This window comes from Poeciliopsis prolifica, unplaced genomic scaffold (assembly GCF_027474105.1).
Source record: "Poeciliopsis prolifica strain line A6 unplaced genomic scaffold, Auburn_PproV2 SCAFFOLD050, whole genome shotgun sequence".
Lineage (NCBI taxonomy): Eukaryota > Metazoa > Chordata > Actinopteri > Cyprinodontiformes > Poeciliidae > Poeciliopsis > Poeciliopsis prolifica.
The window spans coordinates 572,685-600,402 of NW_026562425.1; the positions used below are offsets into that span (position 1 = coordinate 572,685).

General features: G+C 37.2%; 1 pseudogene; it reads left to right on the forward strand.

Annotated features, from left to right (window-relative positions):
• Positions 1–1,191: 1,191 nt before the first annotated feature.
• LOC129377955 (E3 ubiquitin-protein ligase BRE1A-like) lies at positions 1,192–27,616 on the forward strand (annotated as a pseudogene).
• Positions 27,617–27,718: the final 102 nt, after the last annotated feature.

The window sequence follows — 27,718 nt, forward strand, 5'->3', positions numbered from 1 at the left end:
AATATTAGCATGTTTTTAAATATATTTCATATTTTGAATATAATCCTGAAAAATACACCATTTGACAACATATTAGAAATAATTAAGTACATTATTTTTTACCCGTGCAGTTCTTATTTATAAAATATTTACAGTAGTTGTATTTTTAAGGTAAGGCTAATTTTTGTTCAGCCCTAATGGATAATATTTTATAAAATAGTTGAAGTTGTGTACGGTAATATCTTTTGATCTTTTTATAGTGAGCTATAAACAGATCCTGTAAATGTTTTAATCCTGTTCAGCTGAAAAGGTGAGCGAATTACTTTGGAGACTGTGATTCATTGTGAAAGAAATGAAGTTGCAGCGGAAAAATCAACACACATTTGTTTTAATTTATAAGAAATGCAAAATATCCTAAAATACATCTAAGAATATTGAAGATGTAGGATCATTGAAAGTGTTTTTATTTTTGACAGCCTGTCTTGATGCACTGTAAAAGAAAAGAAAATGATTTCTTTATAAATACATTTATTAATTTTATATATTCAATAGTAAAAGTTTAATTATGCAAGTACACTGCTGTTGTTCTAGGTATATTCTCGTGGTTCATATTAGTTAACATCTATTGTATCTCACAAGTCCCAATTTAGTTTAAGCATTTAAGTACACTTTTATGACTTATTATAACTGAAATATAGTATTTGGGTATTTTACTTAATTGTTATAAGCATACTTTTAAGCATGTTTAGCAAATTGCTTGCAGCATATTATTATATGCTGAATTATCTTTATACTTTTCTGTGAGCCAAGTAAACTTCACTATGTTACTAAGTACATAAACAGTAAACTTTAAGTACATTGCCTCATTTTCAGGGTAAAATAAGCGTAGCACACTTGAATAAAAATGCTTTTTGCTAAGGGAATGCTTTGTTTTACTTAATGTGTCTCATAATCAAAGAATATTTTCCAGTGTTGGATATTTTGATGTCCTTGGTTTCTGTTTTGAAATTTAATTTTCACAGTTCAGCATTTCAAGATGTGGTCATTTGTATCCCCGTTCCTTTATTCATTCATTTGTTCTACACATTTATCTGTAAAAATACATAAAACGACGCTTAGTTTTCCGAGTCGTCATCAAACGCATCACCACCTTCTCCAGGTAAGTCTGACACGCCCCTCTGTCCCGGACCACAACTCAACAGGATCCTCCAGTATGAAGGACGTCCAACTCATTTTTGAAGACACAGATTCATTTTTATTATTTTTAAATTCACATTTTGGACGCGACGAATATTAGAGTTAATTTATTCACCTGAACGGGGGGACTTGCAATTGATTGGGAGGGTTAACGGTATGTTAATGATCGCATGTTTTTAGTTGTTCATACCGGCTGATTAGTTTTCAAAATTATGATTTACTCTGATCACTGTCTGACAGGATCGATATGATCAACTGGATCTGGACTAGGAGTGCGAAGGTGGAGGATCTGTCGCTGTAACTTTGTGTTGTTGGTTAACTTCTCCAGATCCATAAGGAAACGTTTCTCTTTTATTTAACCTGATCGAGAAAAGAATCTGGTACATTTGCTTTGTTTCAAAGCGTTGCAGCGAACAGGGGCGGCTCTTTTATAACTGGTACCCTGGGTGGACAACCCCCCACAAGCACTTTTTTGTTTGTTTTTGTTATTTCATTTGTTTTCTTACTGCTGCTCTCTCAAGTTAGTCTTAGAAATAACGTTTCATGAATTGCATTTATTTATTTGTTGTTTTGAATTCGCCGTAACTCATTTACAGACCCAATATCTAAATAACACTACTTTATTCTTTTCATTAAAACACACATGCTTATTGATGAGCAAGTAAAAAAAATGTTGATAAATATTTATGTTTTTAATGAAGTATTTGTGTATTTTTCACAAATTAAGGAAAAACTGAGCTGGAAACTGATGGGTAGATTGGTGTAACATCTGCTGTGATTCAGCTGCTGTGATGATCTATTGTGGTGGAGAGACAGTTTAGCCAAAAGGCAAATCTCTCAATTTACCAGCTGATTTACACGATCCTAGAATAAATAAAAGATGATAGAAAGATGGGTGTATAGGAATAATGATTAACGGGAATTTCTAATTAAGAACATGAAGCCATTTTGACATTCTGCACCGTTTGCTTTTGAAAAATTAGGTAATGCAATTATTTCACTGAGGAAGTTAATTATTGCAATGTTTTACTGCCATCTGCTCTTCAAGATTAGACATGAAATTCAGGTCTGGACTTGCCATTTGAACATGAAACGATGGTGCTTTAAATCTGTTTCTGATAAACACTCTGCAGAATCAGTCAGTGGGTTTCTCCGCTTTTCCTTTTGCTTCCAGCATAAAGCTATGTTGTTCGGTGGGGTGGTCAAGAAATCTTCCAAAACTGCACAACCATCTCCAAAAGCACAGGTAACATGTTCTTTATAATAACTTTATCTTTCTTTTAGCTCTGCAAGCTTTAATAATTGCTGCCTTGAAGTTTTCACATTTTGTCACACATTTCTATGGGTTTTATTCAGATGATTTTGTATTTAAACTAGTGGTCATTAATTGCTTGGTCTGTAATCATTACTAAAGTTTCAATCAACAAACTATTTAACAACATTTTCAACTCAGAAGACAATTTTTGCTGCTAAATTATTGAATAAATAGACAAATGAGCAATATTTATTGTTTTTAAATCTGTTGTTTGGGTTAATCTATTGTCAGATTGGTGCAAAGTGCTAAATGTGTTTCTGGAATCCTGATCATTCATGCAACTTCTTTGGGAAAATACTTAAGACACCTGGACTGTGGATATTAATATCATCCTCCACAGACCAGGATGAGGGAAAACTTGTGAGCATTCAGATGCTACTTTAGGCTTGAAAAGCTTCGATGATATGCTAGCTCCTTTTAGCACAACGTGAACACAACAATAGTCTTTCCCAGCGTCCCGTCAGATAATTTTTGAGTCAAAAATTAACCCTCAGGTAGGTAAGAGAAGCGACTTTGTCTCACATCGCTATTTTGTTTGGGGATGCCGCTTGTGCGTCAGATTTACGGGCCTCCCGAAACACGTGATTATCAAGGTTCCGGTTTGGAACTTTCGTATATTAAAAAATGCAAATACTTGTGTTAAAATTGTTAACATATTAAAATCTATAAAAATAATAAACATAAATAACAATATTAAAGTATGATTTCTTATTTAAAGCATTAAAAAGTAAAAAAATAAACTATTATGTCCATCCTGAAACCATTGACAGCATTATGCTAACTCCAGCTAGCATCCTTCAACATTTAGCTGCATTATTTTTGACAAATAAATGGCTCTACTAGATCTCTGAACATGCTGATGAGAAAACTAAGCGATAATTGTCTTCATAAATGTGAGACGTGTCACACAATTAAAATAGATGTAAAAGCTTGGCAGTTTTCTTGAAAAATATTTATTTTTTCTATTTAGATGTAGTTTTTATTAGATTGCACTCTGTTACAAGCACAAGAAAACGCCAAACAAGATGGAGACTTTTAACCCTTGTTTTTTTGCCAGAAGGCTTCAACTTCCTCACACCGCCCTGAGTTGTCTGCTAGCAGTGACAGCTTAACAGACAATAAATCATCAAAGGCACTGCTTTGTTATATTTCATTTATTTTATATTAATTTATTTTCATACTAGGCATATATCTTTTTCTATCTTTAAGGATAAATCAGGAATGTTTGGTGGGATATTGAAGCGATCGCCCCGACCAGGAACACCCGCAGGCCGTCTCAGGTGAACCACTTTTACTTTTCATTAAAAGAAACAGTGATGATGATATTAACTCCATTTCTGTGTGCAGTGAAATAATGCTATGTTGTCATCTTTTATCCAGGATCTCCTGGATATTTCAGCTCATGATGAAAACCACTCCGAAAGCACCAACACCAAGGTGAGTCTCATCCCATCGGACTGTGATTTTATTTTTTGAATTTAGCATTTTTAATTAAATACAACTTTTAAGACTACAAACTGTCCAAGCAGAAATTATATTTCCCTAACTCATCAGTCATTTTAGAAGAGGAGTTTAACTAATTCAGTACACTCCTGTTTTATTGCTACTCACAGTTTTTTAATTTTGAGGAGTTCAGTGAAATACTATGCTAACATTAGCATGTTTTCACTCAATTTTTATATGCCCTGTTGATAATCTTGCTTATAAAGTATTATAAAGTATTTTGTTGTGGTTCATGCTAAAGGAAAAACATTGTATGTCTAAATTTTCATGTTGCTGCATCCATACTGAGATCATTAAGATAAATCCAGATTTATTAAGATTCTTGATGGTTTAACTTCACAGGACAGCTTATCAGCGAACGGTGAGCTCTCCGCAAGCAGCGACAGTCACAGAGAGCAGCAGCAGCAAGGTGAGCAATTTGAGCGTTTTAAAGTCTGAATCAAATCATTGTTTTTATAACTTAAATTGATGCAGTTGTTACTATTGCAGGAGAAAGGAGGAATGTTTAAAGGAATATTTAAGATGAACAAATCTACCAAGACGAGGAGCCTCAGGTTTGTTTTCACCTTCTCAGTTTTTTTTTACTCACACCAGCAGTGCAGGCTGTTGATGATGACTAAATGTGTTGGTATTAACAGTCTTTTCATGTTGGTGAAGGTGAAAAATTTTGGCATCTTTTGCTTTTTAAATCTATTTTTAATAGATCCAGATCCAGATGCATGTAGCAGATATTTAACTTTTGTTTTTTCCCAGGAGGCTTCAATTTCCTCACAACACCCTGAATTATCTGCCAGCAATGACAGCTTAACAGACAATAAATCGTCAAAGGTTCTGCTTTTGTTATATTTATGTGATTTTCATGTGTTTATTTTCATACAAACAAGTTGGAAATGACGAACTTTTTTCCATTTAAGGATAATGTTTGGTGGGGGATTGAAGCGATCGCCCCGACCAGGAAACACCCGCAGGCCGTCTCATGTGAACAACTTTTACTTTTCATTAAAAGAAACAGTGATGATGATATTAACTCCATTTCTGTGTGCAGTGAAATAATGCTGTGTTATTATGTTTTATCCAGGATCTCCTGGATATTTCAGCTCATGATGAAAACCACTCCGAAAGCACCAACACCAAGGTGAGTCTCATCCCATCGGACTGTGATTTTCTTTTCTGAATTCAGCATTTTAAATAAAATATAACACAAATTTAAGACTAACACACAGCCAAAAGGGAACTAGCCGTTTCAGGAGAGGATTTTGACCAGCTCAATATGCTTTTTTTTATGCTGAGGAGTTTAGTGAAATACTAGGCTAACATTAGCTTGTATTCACTCAGTTTGATATGACTTGTTGATTATTTGACTTCTAAAGTTTTTTTTGTCGTGATTTGTGGTTGTTTTCCTCAGTGATCAGTCAGTGTGATCAGTCCTAATCTGATACTTTAATATTAATTCTACCTAAAGTTTGAGAAGTAACCCAACATTTTGTCCATATTGTGATTGTGTCCTACGTGACACGCTCCACTGTAGCTGTGTTTCTATTGACCATGAAATAAAAATAAGAAAAAAATTAAGAAAATTCATTTGAACAGTGTTTCAGCAGCTCTCTAAAAAGGATATACAGGAATATTTGAGCGCACCTATGCACATCGTTATAAGGGTGAAAACCAGTTAAATCATTAGGGGAAGTGTAGATAATCAAAAAATGCCTTCACCAAGAAATCCATTACCTGTATGTACAATACAGCTAGATGAGAACATCACTGATTTCAGTTGTTTCCTGACGTTTCCGCTGCTTTCTTCGATCATCTACAGTGTTTTAAACCATTATATAGTCACATAATCTCACCAATATTAAGGTATCCAGATATATTTTGTTATCCAGCTGTGAGCGGCGCCTCTGAGCTTTTTGTTTTGGTGACTCAAATGTGCCAGCATCAGCGATTTGGAAGAAGCGCTGAATCAGCACATCTCTGCCCATCTATCCCACTGCTGCAACAGTTGTGAAAAAAAAGTCTCTGTTATTTTCACTGTAAAACATAGCAGCTGAAGCAAATGTTCTGGTTGTATTAACTCTTTTATGGTGTTTTTGTTCAAAGGAGTCAGCAGGGAAGGTGAAAAAGTTTCCTAAATTCAATGGGATGAGAGCAGCGTTAAAGGTACTTATTATGTATCTATTTTCTCTTCTAATGTTTTTCAGACTAATGTAGGCTGGTGAATTATTGTTTTTAAAATGTTCAATCTCTAGGAATATATGTCTGAATAAAGCGAGCTCTCGAAAAGCAACGACAGTCTTTCCAAGACAAAAGTAAGAATTATTTCAAATTAAAAGCAGATTAATTTAAATGTTCAGGATGGGTTAAAAATCTAAATTTCTGTCTTCAGGAGTCAAGCGGGTTTGGTGCAATCTTTAAAAACCCTTTTGGAGCAAGAGCGCCATCTCAGGTGGGAGCAGTAGCTATTAATGCATCTTGCTTTTGCAGTATTATTCCTAATAATAAGTCATTAATATTTCTGTCCTCAGGAGGATTTAACAGCAGCCAGTGAGGTTTCCGAAAGCAGTGAGAATCTGTCTGAAAACCACACAAAGGTGAAGTTTTTATCTGATAAATCCAGACTCAGACGCGTCGGTCTTTATCGGTCATAAAGCCGAGTGGCTGAGCATTGATTTAGTTTGTTGTTTTTCAGGAAAAAGGATTCTTTGGTGGCATGTTCAAGAAAAAAGTTGCAAGGTCTCAGTCTCAGGTAAATACAGTTCATTAGATGTGATATTATGTTCCAACTTTAGATCAGAGAAAACATTACTGATGCGTTTCAGTTACCAAAAAATGACAGAACTCTGATTTAAGAGCGACGTCCAGCTAAACGAGTCGCCAGTTATGAAACCAGTGGAGTCAGTTTGTAGATCTAGTGACCATTCAATCAGGTTACAGTGAATGTAACCTGATGACTCTGTCATCCATTTTTCTCTCATGCACACTTGCACCTCTGAAGCCTTTAAATAAATAGTTTTTATTAAACAAAGTCACCTAAATTTTCCCAGGTTGTTTTATAAATTTTAACTTGTTTTTCTTGGTGCAGGATGATTTGGATGAAGAACTCCCGGTTAATCTCTCAGAGAAACTTTCCAAGGTAAATGATAAAATTTAAGTCATTATTCTTTTCTTGCTTCAGCAATGGATCAGATTTTTCCAACAAATGTGGAGAAATGTTTGAATTTTCAGAGTTTATTACTTGTTAAAAAAGCTTGAAGAAAAAAATTAAGCACTTTTTCCATTTATTTTGGTATTTAAATTATATTTTCTTATTGATTTACAACATCATAACTTTTTGTCTGATATTTTATTAATTTCACCTTAATTTTGTATCCAATGTATAAATGTGAAGTAATTAAAAACTCAAACAATGGTGTGGTTAGTTCCCAAAAAAAGAATGGTCACTTTTGTTTTTATTTCTGAAGTTTTATGAGCAAAATAAATTTGACACAAAAAGAAGCAACATTTAACATGTAAATCTATTCCACATTTTTCTATTTTAAGTATAAATTATGAAATTAAGTTGATTAAAGTTTGTTCAAATGTCAAAAAACTGTAAAAATATTTTATCACACATACAAAAGGTTAATGATTTACAGAACATAAAAAGTTGAGGGGAAAAAACAAGAAAATTTCAGTTTGGAAAATTGGGAAACTTGGAAAATTGATTCTTTTTTAAAACCTAAGTAGTAAATGGCCATTTAATAGTCTGTAAAACGCATCATCACTCATTTTCACTCATTATTTTGGATTTTGTTTTAGGAAAAGGGAAGAACGGAAAACGTTGGACACTCAGATGAAATCAGCTCTGCTGCACTGAAACCTAAAACAAAAAATGTAAGTTGTTTTTTTTGGTCTTGTATTTGATTTTAAAAGTATTGGTGAATAAATTCTTGATTTTTCCAGAGTGGTTTCAATGCGGTGATGAAGAGCACCTTCTACAGTGAGAAACAGGTGACACAGCATGTTTGAAACCCACAATAAAAACAAAATCCTGCACTACTTTATACAAAATCCACTTTGAATTTGTAGTTTTATGAGGATAAAAAGTGTTGGAATACCTTCTAGCATCTCGTTTAAAGAGCGATCTACATTTTTTATTCTTGTTTGTGTTTGAAACTAAAATGGCCGCCTCTGCAGGAGAAAAGCTCAGAGACTGAGGATGAGGAAACAGCAAAGGGAGATGGAGAAAATCAGCACAGTCACAAGCAGGTTTGTTAGGGAAATATGTAAATTTGAACTTATGTTTTTGGTCTTATACGCATTTCTCTTTTCTTTTTTAGAGCAAGCTGGTTGGGGCCATGACGAAGCTGAATCCATTCAGAGCTGCACAAAAAGTTTGAGATTTAAATTTCAGATTGTGTTTTATTTTTCCGTCTTGAAGTGTTTTTATTAATTTTTTTTATATTTTTGTATTCAGCAGGAGAAACAGACAGGATCCGAGGATGAAGATCCAACTCTGAGCGGCGAGAAGTCATCAACTAACAAACAGGTACATGTACATTTTCATTGGGGGTTTTTTCCAATAGAAAGTATTTATTATTAAAAATAATCCTTTTTATTTGTAAAACGATTAAAAACTTTAATCAACTTAATTTCATAATTTATACTTAAAATAGAAAAATATGGACTAGATTTACATGTTAAATGTTGGTTCATTATGTGTCAAATTTATTTTGCTTGTAAAACTTCAGAAATAAAAAATTGTGAAAAGATCTCATAAAGAAAAGAGATCTTTCTTGATGAGCTCATGGATCAACTGTTTTAAACTCCTCTGCTTTTCTAGGATAGCAGCTGTAAACAGGATGTCAGAGTAACATTTGTGCATCATTTTTAATGTTCCCTCCTTAGAGCTCCATGGTTGAAGCCATGAACAAACTGAATCCGTTCCGCTCTGCAGCTAAAGTAACTATCCTGACTGTGCCTAAATGTGCTGGTGGTGTTAAAGGTGGCGGTGAGGAAAAATCAGGGCTGGGAAAGTCTTGCTGATGACGATCGATGAAAGTTTTCCATCATAAAGCTGCTGCTTCTTGCTTGTTTTCTTTTTTATTACGTGAATGTAAACATTAATAAAAGAAAAACCCTTTATGCAGGATAAGAGGCTGTCATTTCTATGATGGAAGTTGGAAGGTGGAAGTTCCCAAGCTTCAGCCTCACAGAGCAACCCACACTCAACTCCTTCAGACTAGCCAGCTGCAATTAGCAAACATCTGGTGGAACTGCACATCTGCTGAGCTTTTTATAGTTACTTCTTGCTATAGAAATGCTGGTAGAAATGTTGCTAAAGGGTTAAGGCTAAAGAGGCTAAAGAGTCTCAGAAAGAAAATTAGTTTTTAAAGAGACAGAGGACCAATTTCAAGGCATTAAAATACAAAGTCATATTTGATAGATGTAGCATTTTTCTAACATCTGAAAGTAAAATAGTTACTTGATTGTGCTATAAAATGGCAAAATGTTCATGCAAAATACAAAATACTGCCCCTTTAAAAAGGACTATATTATATGTATATTCTATAGTAAGTACATAGAAAAAGACTTTGTGGCATAGCTCTTCAAATGGGAAATATAGCACTTGATTTTATGTTCACTTTAGATCAGTAGAAAGTCTGGGATCAATTTCTGTGCAGCTGAGACAAATTAAATGTTTCTTCCTATTAAAAACAACAAAAAATGTCGAATTAAATGATAAATCACCAGCTTCAATAGAAGCTATGACAGCATTTCAGTGAAATGGAGTGGAAAAAAACCCAACAAATGTCTTTTTGTCCTCTGCTCAGAAGGACACTGAGGACACTCAGACCTCTGCGGAGAACGGGAAGCAGTCGGAAAGCAAGGCGGATCTGGTGAGCCTATTTTTTCCTTTGGTCACAACTAATCAATGACCACAAACAGGCATGTGGAGCCGATCAACTTCTTACAAAAATACCCTCCAAACTGAAGCTCCTCCTCCTTCTCCACACTTTCTGCTGCGTCACTCGCGTTTCACTCCTGACGGCTATTAAATCTTCACCTCCTGTTCTGGGACACAAAGCCATTTACTGTGTGTTTTTGCCCTTGGCAGGTCAAGAGTAATTTGATCCAGACAGAAAGGAAGGAAAAGGGTGAAACTCCTCCAGTCCTACGCAGACCAAGAGCAGAGGTTTGCTGCGGCCGTAAACATGTGGTTCTTATGAAAAACATTCTCGGTTCTGCTTTAAATCTGTGCTGGGACTCCAGGCAATGAAGACGACATCCCTGCATGAGATGGAAAAACCAAAACCAGAGGAGAAGGTGCTTTTTTTCCCTATCTAAACTTGTGAACTGCTCTTTTTTGAATAATGTAAGAGTTTCGTTTTTCTCTGCAGAAAGAGAAACTCCCGAGAGAGAAAAAGGGAAAACCTTCAGACCCTCCCGTTGTTCCACCCAGACCATCCGAGGAGGTGAGAAACACGCTCTTATACTTTGGTGATATTTTTATTTTTTCTGTGCCATGTGTTGAAACTCCAGCTTATCTTGGTTTAAGAAAGTTGCTGTGGTTACATTTCAGGAAATGAGCAAAACTGTCAGACATTGCAAGAAAGATGAGCAAAAGGTTTGTAGAGAACGTAAAAATGTCTGATTATTTCTCTCTTTGGTTTCATTACAGTTTCATTCTGACTAGTTACAATAAAACCAAGCTCCTTTTTACATTTATCTAACACTTTTGTGGGCATTTAACCTCATGCAAAAGCCTTTAGATAAACTTTACAATTAGTCTGCCCTTATAGATGCATAATAAATAGTTTATAGATGTGTTATTAAATCATCTCGGAACACTTTATGAAGCAATAATTAAAGCCGAGGAAGAGACAAAAATCTACAGTTTTTTTTGCCAAATACTGAGCCAAATCTGATCATTTATATATTTTTTCGAGTTATCTAAACATTTCAGACTACTTTGTAAGCACAGTAAGCATTGGTAAACAATTTTTAGCTATGCTTAATTAATGGAGAACAAACAGTTATTAATAATTTATGACGTGCTTATATTACATGAATAAACACTTTTTTCATCTGTATTATTTTGGGTTTTTTTCATTGACTTAAAGATCTAATCTGTAGTTATAGATGGCTAGATATTAAAAGAAACTTTGCTCTATGACAATACTCTAAATTTCCAGTGAAGTACTTCTGCCCTGTGGATGCCTTCCAGCTCAAACACACCTGAATCAAACGGCTGAATTACCTCCTCTGCATATTAACTATGTATTTACTCAGGCTGGAAGAGAGAACAAGATTTTCAGCAGATAACAGGAAGGCTGAACACGATGCAGCAGAGTAGCTAATTTTCTCCTTATGAGCTTTTAACCACATGAAATACGATGGATAAGGAAATGTCTGGAGCTTTTTGGCAAATACACAAACTCCAACAGCCACATATTCACTCTGTTCAATATGAGACGCTAAAAACCGTGTAAATTGATAATGCTAAATTATTTTTGTTGATTTTTAAATCTACAAATAAAATAAACATCTGCTGAAGCTCCACTAATGAGACCATATTTCAGGAAGAGATGCATTTTTTTTTCAAATGTAAAATTTTTTTTTGTTTTTTTAAATGAACAAAATTTCTTATTTTATTTTATAAATTTACAGCAGAGCCAATCAGGAGAAGAAGCCAACAGAGAAGAATCAAATGGGACCAAAGACAAACCAGTGAGTGAATCATGAGTTTCGGTTTGAACCTTGTTGCCCAAACAAATAAAATAATCCAAGACTTTTCTGAACTGAATCAAATATGTTTTTCTTCTGCAGTGTTCCTGCTGTCACTGTATGAAATGAATACATTGAGTATTTGCCATTGCCGTTCGGTTGTGTTCTAACTTTTCTGGTTCCTGCTTCCTTAAATGAAGCTCCTATATTTTGATGAAGAGTTACTTACAAGTTAGTTTTGTTTTATTTCCAGTGTACCAAAATGTTTGCAGTGAAAACAAGACAAAATACTTGGTAAGATTTATCTGTTCATATTAAGTTGCTTGTTGAAAATCTTTGGACTTTTTGTTTTTGATTTTTCAAGCATGAACATGTGACTGTTCAGCTGATTTTTAATTGATATAATATGGATTTTAAAACCAGGAAATCTGAGTCAAAAGCAGAAAGTAGGACAGGACATTTGAGGGAATAAACAGGCGCATAATTGCATGTGAATGATGTTTTCTGATGAGTTTGTAGTCCAAGCTGAAAAACTGGAGCATGTTGAACTCGGATAGCAATCGTTCATTCAAGGGTAAACGTCAGCAGTTTCAGTGAAATGCAGTTTTTTAGGTTTTGAGTGCGACTTGGACCAACATGTAATGGCTGTGAAAAAACAAAAGCATCATCATGGAAGAAGAAATAGATGTTAAAATAAAGATAAGAAATGTATCAATTGGCTGTAAACCAATTGATTTTCAATGCTGATTTAAAGGAAGCATCAGCTTCTGCATATCTCAGGTTTTCAGGGAGTTTGTTCAGTAGCTGAAAAGTAAATGTCAAACGTCAGACATTAAAAATCATGTTTTTGTTTTTTTAATTGTCAGGGTGCGTCTGATGATGAAGGGCTGAAGGAGGAAGATGAGTCTTCGTCTAAAGAGGAAATTAAAGATGACAAGGAAAAACCAGAAAAGGTCTGTTCTGTTTTGTTTTATGAGCAAATGTTAATGTTAATTCGACTAATAACTTGAGCATTTCTGTATTTCAGTTAAAAATAAAATAAAAACTTTATTTTTTCTTCTAGCCCAAATTCAGAAAACACAATCCTTTCATGCCTCAGCCGAAGGTAAATATCAAAATGTGACTTGTATAATTTGATCTCACAAATCCTCCCATCTGAAAATTATTTTAAAAATAATAAGGTGAGATGATTTTTCTTTCTGCTCAGAGAGTTTTTAGAAAACATTTTTCTGTAAATTTGCCATAATGGAAACATATCAATATGGTTTTCTTTTAGTTATTTTATTATTTTTTTTACTAATTCTAGTCTAAACCTAAAATTGTCTCTTCATCAATTAATTTTACAAACACCTTGTATGTATCTGTTCAGGCCAGCAGCTAAATGTTTTGTTTTTGTAGCTAATTTTCTTTTTTTTATGTCAGGCTGCATCTGATGATGAAGGACTAAAAGATGAAGAAGAGTCTTCAATTAAAGAGGAAACTAAAGAAGATGGGAACAAGGAGAATATGGACACGGTGAGGTTTAAAATATTCATTTAACCCTAAAAGATGCAAAAGGAACTTTGTGTTTTAGTTTTATATTCACGGCCTGATCCTGTTTTTGTTTGTTTTTAGCCCAAAGTTAAGAAACCAAAGAAGCACAATCCTTTCATGCCTCGGATCAAGGTAAGAAAAACACCTGGGAGTTACTCAAACCTGTTTTTGTCCAATTTCAAAAGTTTCATACATTTCTGATTAAAAATGATCCACTTTAGTTTTTATTGTTATTACTGGAGAGTGTATGTTTAAAAAGCCGTTCTGCACAACTCTAGGTAACTGTACTTCAGTAAGCTGATTCATCATCATGGCTTTCTTTCAGTTTCTTTGACTAGGCCGTGCCTGCATTTGGTCGAAAATAAAAGTAGGACACAACATTGCAGCATGTAGATTTCTCTGCAGGTTTTGTTTTGTGCCTTATTAGCAGTGCATCTCAAGGTCTGTTAAAAGTTTGAGATAATCTATTTGCACCAATGCATCTGTAGGATGTAGTTCTGAAGAAACTGAGTGATATATTTGGTTTAAAACCACAGACAACAATTTTGGTTCAGTTTCAGTTGCATTTATAATTCAGACTCAAGAAATGTTCACAGAAGTTGGCAGTTGAAGATTAAAACCAAACAGAGAAGTAATTAACTTCATAATAAGTAGCATTTGTTTATGGAAAATGTGTTTTAGGTTTCCAGTAGTTAGTTAGTTTGTCATGTTTTTGAGGAGTTTTCATGTCAACTTTTGTTAAGAATTAAAAGATGAAGAACTTGATCTTAGCTCGTTAATTAATTCTTAGTCCCGAATTCCTGTGTCTGTGTAAGTGTGCAGAGAGAAAAGAGCAATCATACGACGTCAGACTTCAGATATTCAGAGTTTTATCCAGAGAAAATCAATCCAAGAAGAACTTTACAATAAGCCTCTCACCTAGAGCAAAAGTCCAAGACATTACAGAACAGAGACAAAGAACTGAGTAAAAAAGACAGAAGATGCATCCTCCGGGAAACTCTCACCCAGCACAAAGAGATTCCAACTTCTGCTGTAAACCAAATCATTTTATATAATGCTAATCTCATCATTTAAATATATGCATTAGGAGGTGTGTTCTTTTCCTTTGTGTGGGCTGTCTCAATGTTAATTTTATTACCTCCTGCTAAAGAGCCCCAAAAGCAGATATACGGCAAACCCTTCTCGTATCAGCCGCTGTCCAGTTTGATATATGATTGCAGCTGCAGCGCTATCTGTGCCTCAAACTGTTTTCACAAGAAAGTAGTTTGTATTTTTAACCAAGCTTGCACACAATGTAATGCTAAATAATGAGTATAAGTTTGGATCTAATAAGTAACTATTTAAAAACATGCTTAAAGAAATATAGTTAATTCTAATATAGATAAAATTATTTATAAAAAGTTTTAAGATCCTAGTGAACTTTTGAACCATGCTCAGGAATTTGTTAATTGCCTGGCATATAGGCTCCTTATCTCAAGAGATCCAAGGAGTCTAGGCCTATGTTTTCTGTTTCTTCTGTCTGATCCTCCTTTTAAGAATTTATCTGCGTTTCAGAGATTGAGCCGTTGTTTTTAGTTTCATCTAAATTTATATGAACCTAGAGTGTACTTTAACTTTCTATGTTATATTTTATATGTGTCAAAGCTATCCTGTGCAGTATTGTGCTAATTTAAAATATTATTTCAACATTCCCCCTTTTGATCTCTTTAAAAAAGAGATCACCTAAAGTATGACCATACTTACCTGGGAGCAAACACATAAGGATTTAACAGAAAGATTAACATTCCCCCGACAAACAAAACCCCAAACAATAACAAGACTTGATCCCCCAGTCACATCAAAAAGAAGAAAAACATACATCACATAACATCAATACAAAATCACAAAAACACAAAAAAACTTCCTGTCACCTAAAAGCAGTAAAAAACATTCAACTATGCACTAAAATAACAACAGTAAAAACAACAACATGAAAACACAACAATGCTGTGAAGAGAAAAATAACACCAATACATACAGTCATACACTTATATTAAACAATGTCTTTACTTCTTTATGTTGCTTCGTGTCCATCGATTGTTTCTGAAAGATATAAAATCTTTGGTGAAGAAAAATTAAAAAACTGGAGAAAAAATAGGAAGAAATGTTCGCAACAGTTCGCAAGAGTTCGCAATAATCAGCAACTCCTTTCTTCTTGATCCCGACAGTTTTAGCAGGCGTCCATCCTGAATATGCGAAGCTCACTGAATATTGGATTATTATGCCAACACCGTGAGTGTAATTGAGGGATTTCATCCTCTCATTCAATCAGAGAAAACCCAAAAAGGATTATTATGCCTGTTTTGGGCCTCAAAACGTTGAACTCCAGGAACCAGAACCTATAGCAGGAATAAATCTGCTATCCTTCTGGCCCAGAGTGTTGCTCCTCCTCTGGGTCTGATGTGAAGTGAAGATCCTCTGCTGGCCCCATCAGAACCAGGTCTCTCATCCACCGTCAGTCGGAGCGGCTCGGACGTCCTCTCCATGACTTGGTAGAGCTCAGTGAAGCAGGAGTCAGACTACTGCCGTTTTGATGACCTTCAGCCTCACCCAGGTGTATCCTGATGCAGATCACTTCTCCGACCTCTCCTGTGACCCCTGGTACTCCACAAACTCCGCTGCTATTAACTGTAACTCATCAAAAAAAAAATCTTTTATGAGATAAATGTACAGGGTTACCTGTCCATCTGGGAGTTCTGACGGCTGGCCCTGGAAATCTTCTTCTGATCTCATGCTCGTACGAAGAGAAAAGCCCTGTAAATTTATTAATGGACATCCTAACAGACAACAAAGCAACAGGCAATATAACAGGCACTGCAACTACCCCATTAAAATTTTGTCTGTGCACAGATTTTAGCCAATTTTGTATTTTGTTCCATTCAATCCCCACGTTTGCCTGCAACTTATGGATAATATATTGTACCAAAAATAAAATGATTCAAACCCAGGATTTTGTTCCACTTCCTGGAGATCCTGATACCTGAAATGTAGCATCAACCTACCTCATTAGTTCCTGGAATCCATCACTGGAATCTAATAAGTAATCAAATCCTTGTGACAGTTAATTGTACTCCTTGTATAAAAAAAATCCTGAGAAATGGTTTCAAAACCCCTCAATACCTACCCTGTGAAAACCTACCTGTGTCGTTCCCTGTGTTACCTGGAAAAACATTAATTCTCATATTTTCGGAGAATCACCTTATCAACTTGACTTGTGACGGTTTCTCTTATGACTCGGGCCACCACACACAAAAATGATGGGCCAAGGCCAGAGATTACTATAGTGACATTTATTTTCTATCTGTTCAGTGTATCAAAACAATTGAGCAATTAAGCACTTCCTTCTAACTCAAATAAACTATTAAAGTATAATACAAGAATATAATAAATAAAGTTGTAATTAAAATACACTCCAAAAGAAATCCTGATAAAATTTCTGACTGAAAATAGATTTGAAAGCATGCCAACCTAGACGAGAAACACACATGTGCACCCACAATGAACCGTCTCCGTTTAAGCTGCAAAAATAAGTTATTGATGTGCATATTTGTATATATGTGCGGGCTGGATGGCACATACTCTTTAATTAAATGTCATCTCATGATGGCTCTGCTCGCCTTCCACATAGATAGTTCTTCTGGCGAAACTCTGTTGATGTTAAATGATTTTACCACGTGGTTCTGTTCCACCTATTCAATCGCAATACTTACCATTTACAAACTTTTATAGCTAAGCATCAACATTCCTTGCATGAATCACCACAGAAGCAATGCTTTCTCCAGTTCTCTCATTTCAATCTCATGTTTTACTGGAGAATTATTTTTTTTTCTTTTTGAAACAGAACTGCAAAGAACATCAGTGCTGTTATAGAAAAATCCAAATTAAATGGCAAATTATAATGAGGTGCAGCCAAATGTGCAGCAGCAGATAGCAGGAGATTATCAACATATTAAACCAAATTCACATCTACTGAAAAATAGACAACTAGCCAAGTACCATTACAAAACCCAATTAAACATTCCTAAATAAAAAAGAAAACAAACGTCTGTGGGAGAAGTACATACCACGGATATTCACCTTGTGTAAGGAAAAGAAAACACATCTCTACAACCCTGGCAAGAGAAAAACTAAATAAAGCGCTATCAAAATCAACATAAAAATATAAGTCAGAGAGGAACCTAGAAGTACTGACCGGCACTACAAGGTTACCAAAGTCAAAACAGTCTTCTACAAATCATGTGTCCTGCCAGTTGTCCTATCTTCCTGTCTCCAGAAATTGCTGTAAATCAAATGGGAGGAGAGGTTGTAAAAAATGTGATTGGTGTGATGTCAAACAGACTGTGATAATGAGGGAGCAAAAGACGTCCCAAAACCAGTGTTTACACAGACAATTCTTGTTTGTTATATTTTATACATGTCAGTCGATGGAGAGAAAAAATAGAGGAGGAGAAACTATAATTTTCAAATTCAAAACATATAAAAGGCATTTTACCACACCATCTAAGTCCTGAACTGTATTGCTGTGTTACAGAACCAAAGAAACATGTGTTACTGCTTCGTCCTGCATGTTAAACCAATTGTACCATAGTCAGACAAACTGCGGCAGCAACACTCTCTGGTGCCACAAAATAACCTGAGAAACCACTGTCCAGCCCCTGCCAACTAAATGTTCCCTTAAATTGCTCCTGATACCATTCAGACTGGCTAGATCCTAAAAACAGAATGACATGAGACAGGTCAGACTTCTGCCCGTAGGTGTAAGTGCCTGGGTCGAGGGTTTCCAGCGGCTTCCTCCAGCGGCTGCAGCAAAAACAGTTCAGCAGTGCAAGCCGCAGAATATACAGTCACAGCAGAATGCATGTCGAAGGCATCACAGTGTTCATAGAGGTGGCTCCAGCATCCACCAAAAATGACAACAAATGTCCAATAACTCTCATGCTGATCAGGAGTTCTCCCATCAATCCTCCTCCACAAGTCTCTGTGGGGTGTGTTCATAAACTGAACTGTGAGGTCAAAGTCCACCATGTCCTGAGACCACTGCAGCATGTGGGGGTGTGCAGGAAGCAGGACACACAACACATCGTCTTTCAGCAGATGATGACGGCCCATGGGGACACTGCAGAGCTCAATGTCCCTCCTCGCCAAGGCAATGACAAGTGTTGAAGCGCACACTCGTCCTCCATCCACCCCTTTACCTGACACCTGACCATCCGGGCATCTGCCTGCGACTGCCATGCCAACCTGAAACTGCAGTCTGCCAATTCGGAGCCAAGTACATACGGGGACCAGAGCGTGTGGCTGCAACAGGAGCCTGAGTGAAAAATAGACATTGTAAGAGCAGCAGCCACCATGGCCACACCCACAAGTGATATTTTGTTTTGTTTATGCACTGAATACCAAGCATCCAGTAACTGGAGCTGAAACAATCGCTAGTGAAGTCCCCCTTTTCCACCCAGTTACTCTCCATAGACTGAAACATATGCAAATTATGCAACAAATTATTCCCCATTAATCATCATCACCACCAGTCAAATCTGAATTTTGTGTTATCAAATATAGACACGGAGGGAGGAACAACAGGCAGCACATCCAGTCAAAAATGCTCCTACAAATTAGAATAAAAATATAGTTTATAGTTTATCAGAAAAAACATTATGCCTTCCACAACTCTATGGCCTCATATAAAAACATATAGGGATGTATGTAAATGTCCTACAAAAATTTAGAAATAACACCCAGAGCGGCAAAAGAGAAAATAAATTCCCCAGGTCCGCATCCAAAACAGCCAAAACTAAGTAAAAATGTGTGTGGTCAGGGAAAAAAAACGGAAGGTTTAGCGCTTAATGCAAAATCATAAATATTCAGTTGGAGGTGAACCTAAAAAAGGGCCTGTAATTCCCCCTGATCAATTGTAAATCCCTCATAAGTAAATAAAAGACATTAATCCACAACACAGCACCAGTATTAAATTCCAAAAAGACAAACTTTCCTATTTGAACGGAACAAGACCAAAAACAAAATTTCACCTCTGTTCTCCAGAGGTGCGACTGATAATCAGTGTGACAAAGGAGACACGTCTAAGAAACGGGACAGCCTAATAGTCTGACAGCCAAGAGTCTAATATTTTAGTCATTATACAAGTACTTTTATTTGTTTCTCATTCATTAGATTTGCAATATGACACCGCACCAGACTATGACGTGTGAAACTAGGCCCTGCGAAACAAGACCACCCACTAATTTAACTTCCAAATGTTTGTGCACAGATGCTGAAAGCTGCTTCCCTCTCTTGGTTCTGGCTCTGCAAAATCAGAACCAGAACCAGAACCATAGTCTGGAAAGTTGATACAACAACAGCAGATCTTCAGATGTATTGTGGTGCTAAACCGGTCAGTGATATGTAAACTAACAACAGTATTGTAAAATATATACTTTGAGCCACAGGAAGCCAGTGAAGGGATTTTAATACTGGTGTAATGTAATCCAATCCTATCCACAGACAATCACCCCTCCTTTTTTTTTTTTTTTTTTTTTTTTTTGTTAAGAGGTGGAACTAGGCAAAACACTTGTAATCCGATCTATACAAATCAACAGGCTTAATTCTAATCACCATAGAAAAGCTACCAACACATTTACTTAGCAAACATTTATGCAGGAGAGAGAAAAAACAAAAACAAATGACCCTGCAAACTGGTCCTACCTGTAAACTCTAATCAACAACCAAAATAGAGGCCAGCACTGCAGAGAATGGAGTAGACTGAGGTGCGACAAAACCTCAGACACCGCTATTAATTTAGCATTATTACTACAACTCACCGGTTCCCCATAAAAGTCACAGATAACAATCATTGTATAAAGAAGTGTTCAATGCCTGGCCAACTCACCAAAACGGGTCCACAACGTTCTGTCCTGTGTCGCCTCCTGTAAACTCACAGACGCAGCTGTCCAGGGAAAAAATTAGCCAGCAGTTGTTCTGCAGACACAATGTGTAACAACCAACGACCTGCCTACGTGAAACAGACAAACAAAATGACAATATCACTTCATTGATTAACTATATCTGCCATGACAACTGTAAAGCGAGCCGGAGTCACATCAAACGTAACAAGCCAACTGCTGAATTAAATGCTAACGTAGCTCCGTACATGCGCCTGTACCGTAAGCCACGAGACAGAAGCAGACTAACAAGCTAACACGTTATTATTAAAATCAACCGCCATATAAGCACATAGCCTGATAAAAATTATATCATCAGTATTATTAATATTATTAATATTAGAGAGTATTATTCTTATAATTAGTTCTCAAATAGTATATAAGCACAAACCGCGGCAAAATAACACAACACTCACTCAGCAGCTGCAAACGCCGTCTCACATACACACAATAACATACAGAGAGCCGTAAAACACACACAGACAACTGCGACACACACACGACCACCGCACAACGAACACACAGACAAACAACGGCTCAGTCACTCCGACACACAAACAGATAACGTACTGACATAAACACAAAGACAAAACACAAAGACACGAAGACACGCCGGCGAAACAACACAAACAGACAAAACACAGCGAAAACACACGAACAGACAAGGTGGTCAACACACAGGAAAAAAATCAAAATAACGTCAACACACAGAGACAAACGAGGAAAATGAAGAAAGATAAGAAAGCAAAAGGAAAGTCCCTATTGTTATCGATAACAGAAGAGTTTAATTCTTTGGGGCCCCAATGTCTCTTGCACTTTACTGCACATCACTTTCATTTTCAGCACTAGTTGCTGCGGAAGGAGACTGTCTCCCAATTTAGCATAAGTCCTTTCAAGCTCGGGCAATAGCTTAAGTGATTCAACTTTTAAATCTGGAGGTCCTTTCGATCCAGAACAAAACTGGAACGTGGTGATACAACCGTAGCCAATTCTCATAAGCCCTGCAAATAATCAGCTGCTTTCGGAGCGAACCAAAACTCCAAGGTCGATTCAAACCTTTTCCTGTCTCACACCCCAACTCACAGGCTTCGTTTAAGTGTAGTAAAATCTCAGGTCGAGCCAACCTAGCTAAATCCACACTCCGTCGAGTGTGGTTGAGGCGCGCCACTGCCAACTACGGGTGTGTAACCAGCTTATCTAATGGTTCAGTAGAATAAGAAGAAACAAAACAACACAAAGAGATCACACACTAACCAAGATCAGTCCGCGGGAATAGCCGCGCTGCAGATCACTCCGCAACGTTCCAGCTGCGCTCCACAGGCTAACACAAACAAACAAGTCTCCACTGCAACACACACAGAGACACAGAGAAAAAGGACCGGACGAAGCCCCCAATTGTTAAGAATTAAAAAGTGAAGAACTTGATCTTAGCTCGTTAATTAATTCTTAGTCCCGAATTCCTGTGTCTGTGTAAGTGTGCAGAGAGAAAAGAGCAATCATACGACGTCAGACTTCAGATATTCAGAGTTTTATCCAGAGAAAATCAATGCAAGAAGAATGTTACAATAAGCCTCACCTAGAACATCAAAAGTCCAAGACATTACAGAACAGAGACAAAGAACTGAGTAAAAAAGACAGAAGATGCATCCTCCGGGAAACTCTCACCCAGCACAAAGAGATTCCAACTTCTGCTGTAAACCAAATCATTTTATATAATGCGTAATCTCATCATTTAAATATATGCATTAGGAGGTGTGTTCTTTTCCTTTGTGTGGGCTGTCTCAATGTTAATTTTATTACCTCCTGCTAAAGAGCCCCAAAAGCAGATATACGGCAAACCCTTCTCGTATCAGCCGCTGTCCAGTTTGATATATGATTGCAGCTGCAGCGCTATCTGTGCCTCAAACTGTTTTCACAAGAAAGTAGTTTGTATTTTTAACCAAGCTTGCACACAATGTAATGCTAAATAATGAGTATAAGTTTGGATCTAATAAGTAACTATTTAAAAACATGCTTAAAGAAATATAGTTAATTCTAATATAGATAAAATTATTTATAAAAAGTTTTAAGATCCTAGTGAACTTTGAACCATGCTCAGGAATTTGTTAATTGCCTGGCATATAGGCTCCTTATCTCAAGAGATCCAAGGAGTCTAGGCCTATGTTTTCTTTCTTCTGTCTGATCCTTTTTTAAGAATTTATCTGCGTTTCAGAGATTGAGCCGTTGTTTTTAGTTTCATCTAAATTTATATGAACCTAGAGTGTACTTTAACTTTCTATGTTATATTTTATATGTGTCAAAGCTATCCTGTGCAGTATTGTGCTAATTTAAAATATTATTTCAACACTTTCCAGTAGATTGTCTGGTTTCCAGTGGCTTGAATGTGTTGAATCCAGAAGGTTTATATCGGTTTATATGTGCAGTTTGTGTTTTAAGGTTTCTTTTACTGTTTTTCACATCAGGTTTAAGTTCTTCGCATGTTTCAAGTGTCCCTTGGTTATATGTAATTTGCCCAATTAACAAACGATGTGTTTGTTTTCAGGCCAAAGTCATTCAGAAGAACAGACCAGACGGAGCTGCTGCAGAGGTGGAAAATATTTCCTTTATAAAATAAGCAGTTTTCAGTGTATCTTTTGTTTGTTTCTCTTTTTCCTATCTGCTGCATGTTTCTTTTCAGTCTAACTCTTTGTGTTTCAGTCACTTGACTCCCACCCTCCTCCACCCTGAAAACAACCTCCTATTCTCCCATCACACTCTTCGCCTCCAGAGTAAACGCTCAGTTCCCAACAGACTATTGTTGTCAATGTGTTGTTTTTTTTTTGGTTCCTCTCTGACACTGCTGACATGAAAAACCCCCACACCGTCATGCGTGTTTGTGCGTGCCCGCGAACATGGGAAGATGAAAAGATTAGGCTCAAATGTGCCCAGACTTGTTTCTCCACTTCTTGTTTCAGTGGCTTCAGGGAAGCTTTTGGTCCTTTTTTTACTTCTGCAAACAGCCTAAAACTGTCTGCAGAGTTAAAATTGTTGTAACTCAAACTTCCTCCCTTTTCTCTGAACAGAAATAGCGAAACCATGAAAACATTATTCTTCACATGTTGATTTTTAAATTTACAAATGTCTACTTAGCATACACCTGTCACTGTTCTTCTGTGCAGAATTGTTTGTAAACTTATGCTTATTCCTGTGTTTTTAATTTGTTTTTGTCTTGTTTTCTCAGAATGAAGAACCCCAAAGGTCTTTATTTGGCCAGCTGGAGGATTTCCGTGTGGAGCCGTCAAGGCCAGATGAAGCCCAGGTTGGTTTCTAAATATGTTGACGACTCAGAGTCTGTTTGCCCCTTTTCCAGTTCCGTCCCAACAATACATAATTTTAATATCTGTAAACAAACCTGGTAGCCATTCCTACACTTGCAATTAGTTATTGTGTATTGATTTATGTCTCTTTTCAGTCAACTTTATTATGACTATAGAAGTTTCAAGAGATTCTGAAATCTTTGGTGTAAGTTTTGATTTTACTGAACATTTTGTGGTTGCAAGGAGGAACTGTGATTAGCACTGTTGCCTTGAAGCAAGGATTGAATCCCAGCTGGGCTCTTTCTGCATCGTGTATTTATGTTCCCTGCATGTATGTTTGGTCTCTCTGGGTTTGTTTGTGGAGGGGAGAATGCACAATCAAACTCTGGTTCACCTTAAAACCTTAAAATCCTTGGTCTTGGTACGGTTGAAGTGAACTCTGGTGCATTTCGAATGCATATCTGAACACCAAGCGGACAGGAGACCGCTCCAAAGACAGGAAGCACGCTACAGCGCAGGGCATTCTGGGTAAATACAACCAAAACAAACATAAGTCTAGCCAATGAAAGAAGAGGAATTCTAACACTGCTAAAATCTGACGCTACTCCATTTTTGTTTGCTTTTTGTTGCGCTCAGTGTCTTCAAAGGTTTTTATGTCATTCCTTCTGTGCTTCTTGGCGCAGCGCCCCCACAGGCGAGGAGGTGAACAGGTTTTTCAATTGGTTTTGTCGTTTGACACAGTGCAGTGTAAAAGTGAACCTCGGCAGCTGAAAATGTAGGAAATGTTGATCGCCAATCAAACCGGGTCTACTGGACTATTAGATGTGAAAAGATCCTTAAGTTAATTGATTAAATTGGCCTTAGGTGTGAGTGTTTATGTGCTGGCAACCTGCCCAATAACTATTGGATCTGAGCACCAGTTCACCTTCAACCATAAGCATGGCTGAATATTAATCTTGTTTCAGCCTGTTGATCTCTAAAATATGAGAATAACTCCAGTCTCATTGTAGCATTGCAACTATGTCACATAATCATCTTGAGGCACCATGATGCGTTTGGAAGTGAGGAACAGAACGGCTGATATTGTTTTCTGAAGTTGTTTCTTTCCCATTAGCTTGTTCAAGTCAAGCTAATTTGTCAGGAAGTAGCTATATGTACCTCGTTGGGGTACATATAGATGGCGCTATTTACAAAAGTTGGAAACCGACCCAGACCTTCTCGCTCCTGACATGTTTGTTGAGTTGATCAAATTTGCCTGAATTCACACCACACAATTTCTACTAGTAAGTCATGAACGGTGTTTCCCATTACAGCGGAGCAACATTAAAAACGTAGAAAAGTCTAGATACTAATCAGCTTATTTCATTCATGGTTACTAATTTCTTCAAATTCAATATTTAACTGCATCTTCATGTGAAGTATATGAACCTTCATCTTCAAACCTTGTATAGAGTATTTGCTGCAAATCTGCAAATGCATGGAGGGTTGCCGGTTCTTATGGCTGCTGTCCATCGCCACCATCATTGAAAGTTGTCCAATAAATGAACCAGTTTGGTTTGTCTCCTGGTCTGTTTGTGCAGCATCCTGTGCCATTTTCACTGTGGAATAAACTAAATAAAGCGATTCTAGGTGACCAACTGTCTCTGTCTCTTTAGGATGTGGAGGATCTCATGGACTGGTGGAACAATGTTGAATGTGAGTCTTTTTTCTATCTGTTTTAAAATCTTAAAATGTGAGGAAAAGTGTTTTAATACACTAGTATGTTTCCATTTAAGTATTTAACTCACTTGAGTAAAATCAAAATACTTCCAGTTGTCCATTTGTAGAAAAGAGACAATTTCCTGCTTTAACAAACCAAAATCTTTTAATAAACCTGCTATAAAACCGTTACGTGTCCCTGGAAATGTTTGGGAACAAACGGCTGACCTTGCTAATATTCACCCAGTCCACTGGGAGCTATGGTCACATGCTGTTGTCTTTGTGCTACCCATGAAGTGACTCATAACATTACTCTTTATTGCTTTTTTTTGTAGCATGGGAGGACATGCCTCAAGATGATGACATGACAGAAAAGGAAGAGGCCAAGTAAGTTGAAGCAGAAATGGACGTCAATTAACTCTTTTATTCACTTACTATCTATAATCACGCTGATAAATTATACTATAAACTGCTCCTGAATTTATTTACAGTCTGGAAGTTGATCACTTCCGTAGTTTCTACAAAACTTAAAAATCTGTCTTAGCATGTTCAGTCTTCATAGAACACCAGACCCGTCTGGCTCGCTGTATTTATTTTTTCTAACAAGAGAAACATCAAGTTGGTGGTTAACATCAAGTCCTGCAGCTTTTTAAATAAATAGAATAAATAACCTTTAACTACAGAGCAGCAGCTAACAAAACAGTTAACAGTTGTACAATTGAAAATGTGAAATTCACAAACATTAATTATAAGTTAAATGAAACATGGCAAAATTAAAAATGCATAAAGTATCATACTAGTTTAGAAAACGCTGATCCTGTTGCATACCACAGAGAAAGGGGGCGGAGCTGGCGGGTACTGCTTGCTATGGTGACCACCAACCAGAACCGAACTGGTATCAGTAAAAATCAGGAGAAAATATCTTCTGACTGAACAAAAGAATTTGAAGAATAAGTGAACAATAAGTAAAGAGATTTGGATAAATTTCCATCTTTAATATTAGAAATAAATTCTCACAGAAATTCGATGAAAGTTCTGTTGTCGTTCTCAGTCATCATCTTCCTCTTTTGTCAGGGCCTTCGCTGTCACTGCACATAAGGTCCAGAAGGGAATCCGAGTTTTCAACAAGCTGTTCTCCGAGCGAGCCGAGAGCCTCTGGCAGCACGTCATCGACCTCAACGCCATCGCCGACGGCCTGGACAAATTCAACAAGAAGACAAAGATCGCACAGATCACCGGCGGCTCCACCAGCGCCATCGGGGGCGTCGCCACCATCACCGGCCTCGCCCTGGCTCCGGTCACCATGGGGACCTCTCTGATTGTCACGGCCGTCGGATTAGGTGTCGCCACGGCCGGTGGGTTGACCTCGGCCGGGGCCGGCATCTCCAACCAGGTCAACAACTCTTTGGACCGCAAGAAGGTGGAGAAGATCGTGGAGGACTACCAGGAAAAGATCGGCGACCTCAATAAGTGCCTGAAGTTCATCAAGCAGGGAATAGAGAACCTGCGCAAGTTCGACCTGATCAAGATGAAGAAAAGCGCGTACAACCAGGACTTCCCCGCGCTCACCAGCCAGTTCTACGAGGACGGCGCCATGGCGGGGAAGGCCATCCTCATCAATGCCAACGAGATCATGCGCGTGGTGCAGATCGCCAACGTGGCGGGCAGCACGGCCGCCAGGGCGGTGCAGATCGCCAGCATGGCCACTGGCGTCCTCACGGGGCTCTTTGTCGGTATGGACATCTACTTTGTAGCTAAAGACTCTAAGGAGCTGAAGAAAGGGGCAAAATCAGAGTTTGCAGCCAAAATCAGGGAGGTGGCCACACAGCTGCACGACGGGCTGGTGGAGCTGAACACCATCCGGGAGGAGCTGCACAGCACCACACCAGAAGGCAACGCAGGCGGCAAAGAGGGCAAGGGCAAAGAGAAAGAGACAAGGGAGAAACATGATGAGACCGGATTAAAAAAGCTATAAAAAAGGACCTTGAGAACCGGGAATACGTCTGACTCCAGCAGGTTGTTATTGGGTGCTGCTTGTAAATGTTGCAGTAAGAAATTAATAACAATATTTTTGGTTTATTGAGCCTGTCATAGAGGAAACAAATCAGGGATTCAAAGTCATAATCCTGTAAAAATCCATTTTTTTCTGTGTGACAGACTAAATAAGCCAAAATATTGCTGTTAATTTTTATACTATGTAACTTTATAATCCGCTCCCCGTAGCAGACTGCGTTAAACGTTAAAGTTTCAACAGGACTCTTTAAACTTTACCCATTTAAAACTTCCTGCTGCTGTTTCCTTTCCGACTTTCACATTAAAACTGACTCGTTCGATCAAAACACTACATCAGTAGGAGACCAACCTGAAACTGCATTTTATTTTTCACCTCAATCTGGGATTTTTACGTTACAAGATGATGGCTGCCTTTTTTTAAAACTGTAAGTCAATGGGTGTAATTTTTATACTATCAGTAGTGAAATTATGTTTCATAGAAACTGGTGGATATGAATCTGAATTGA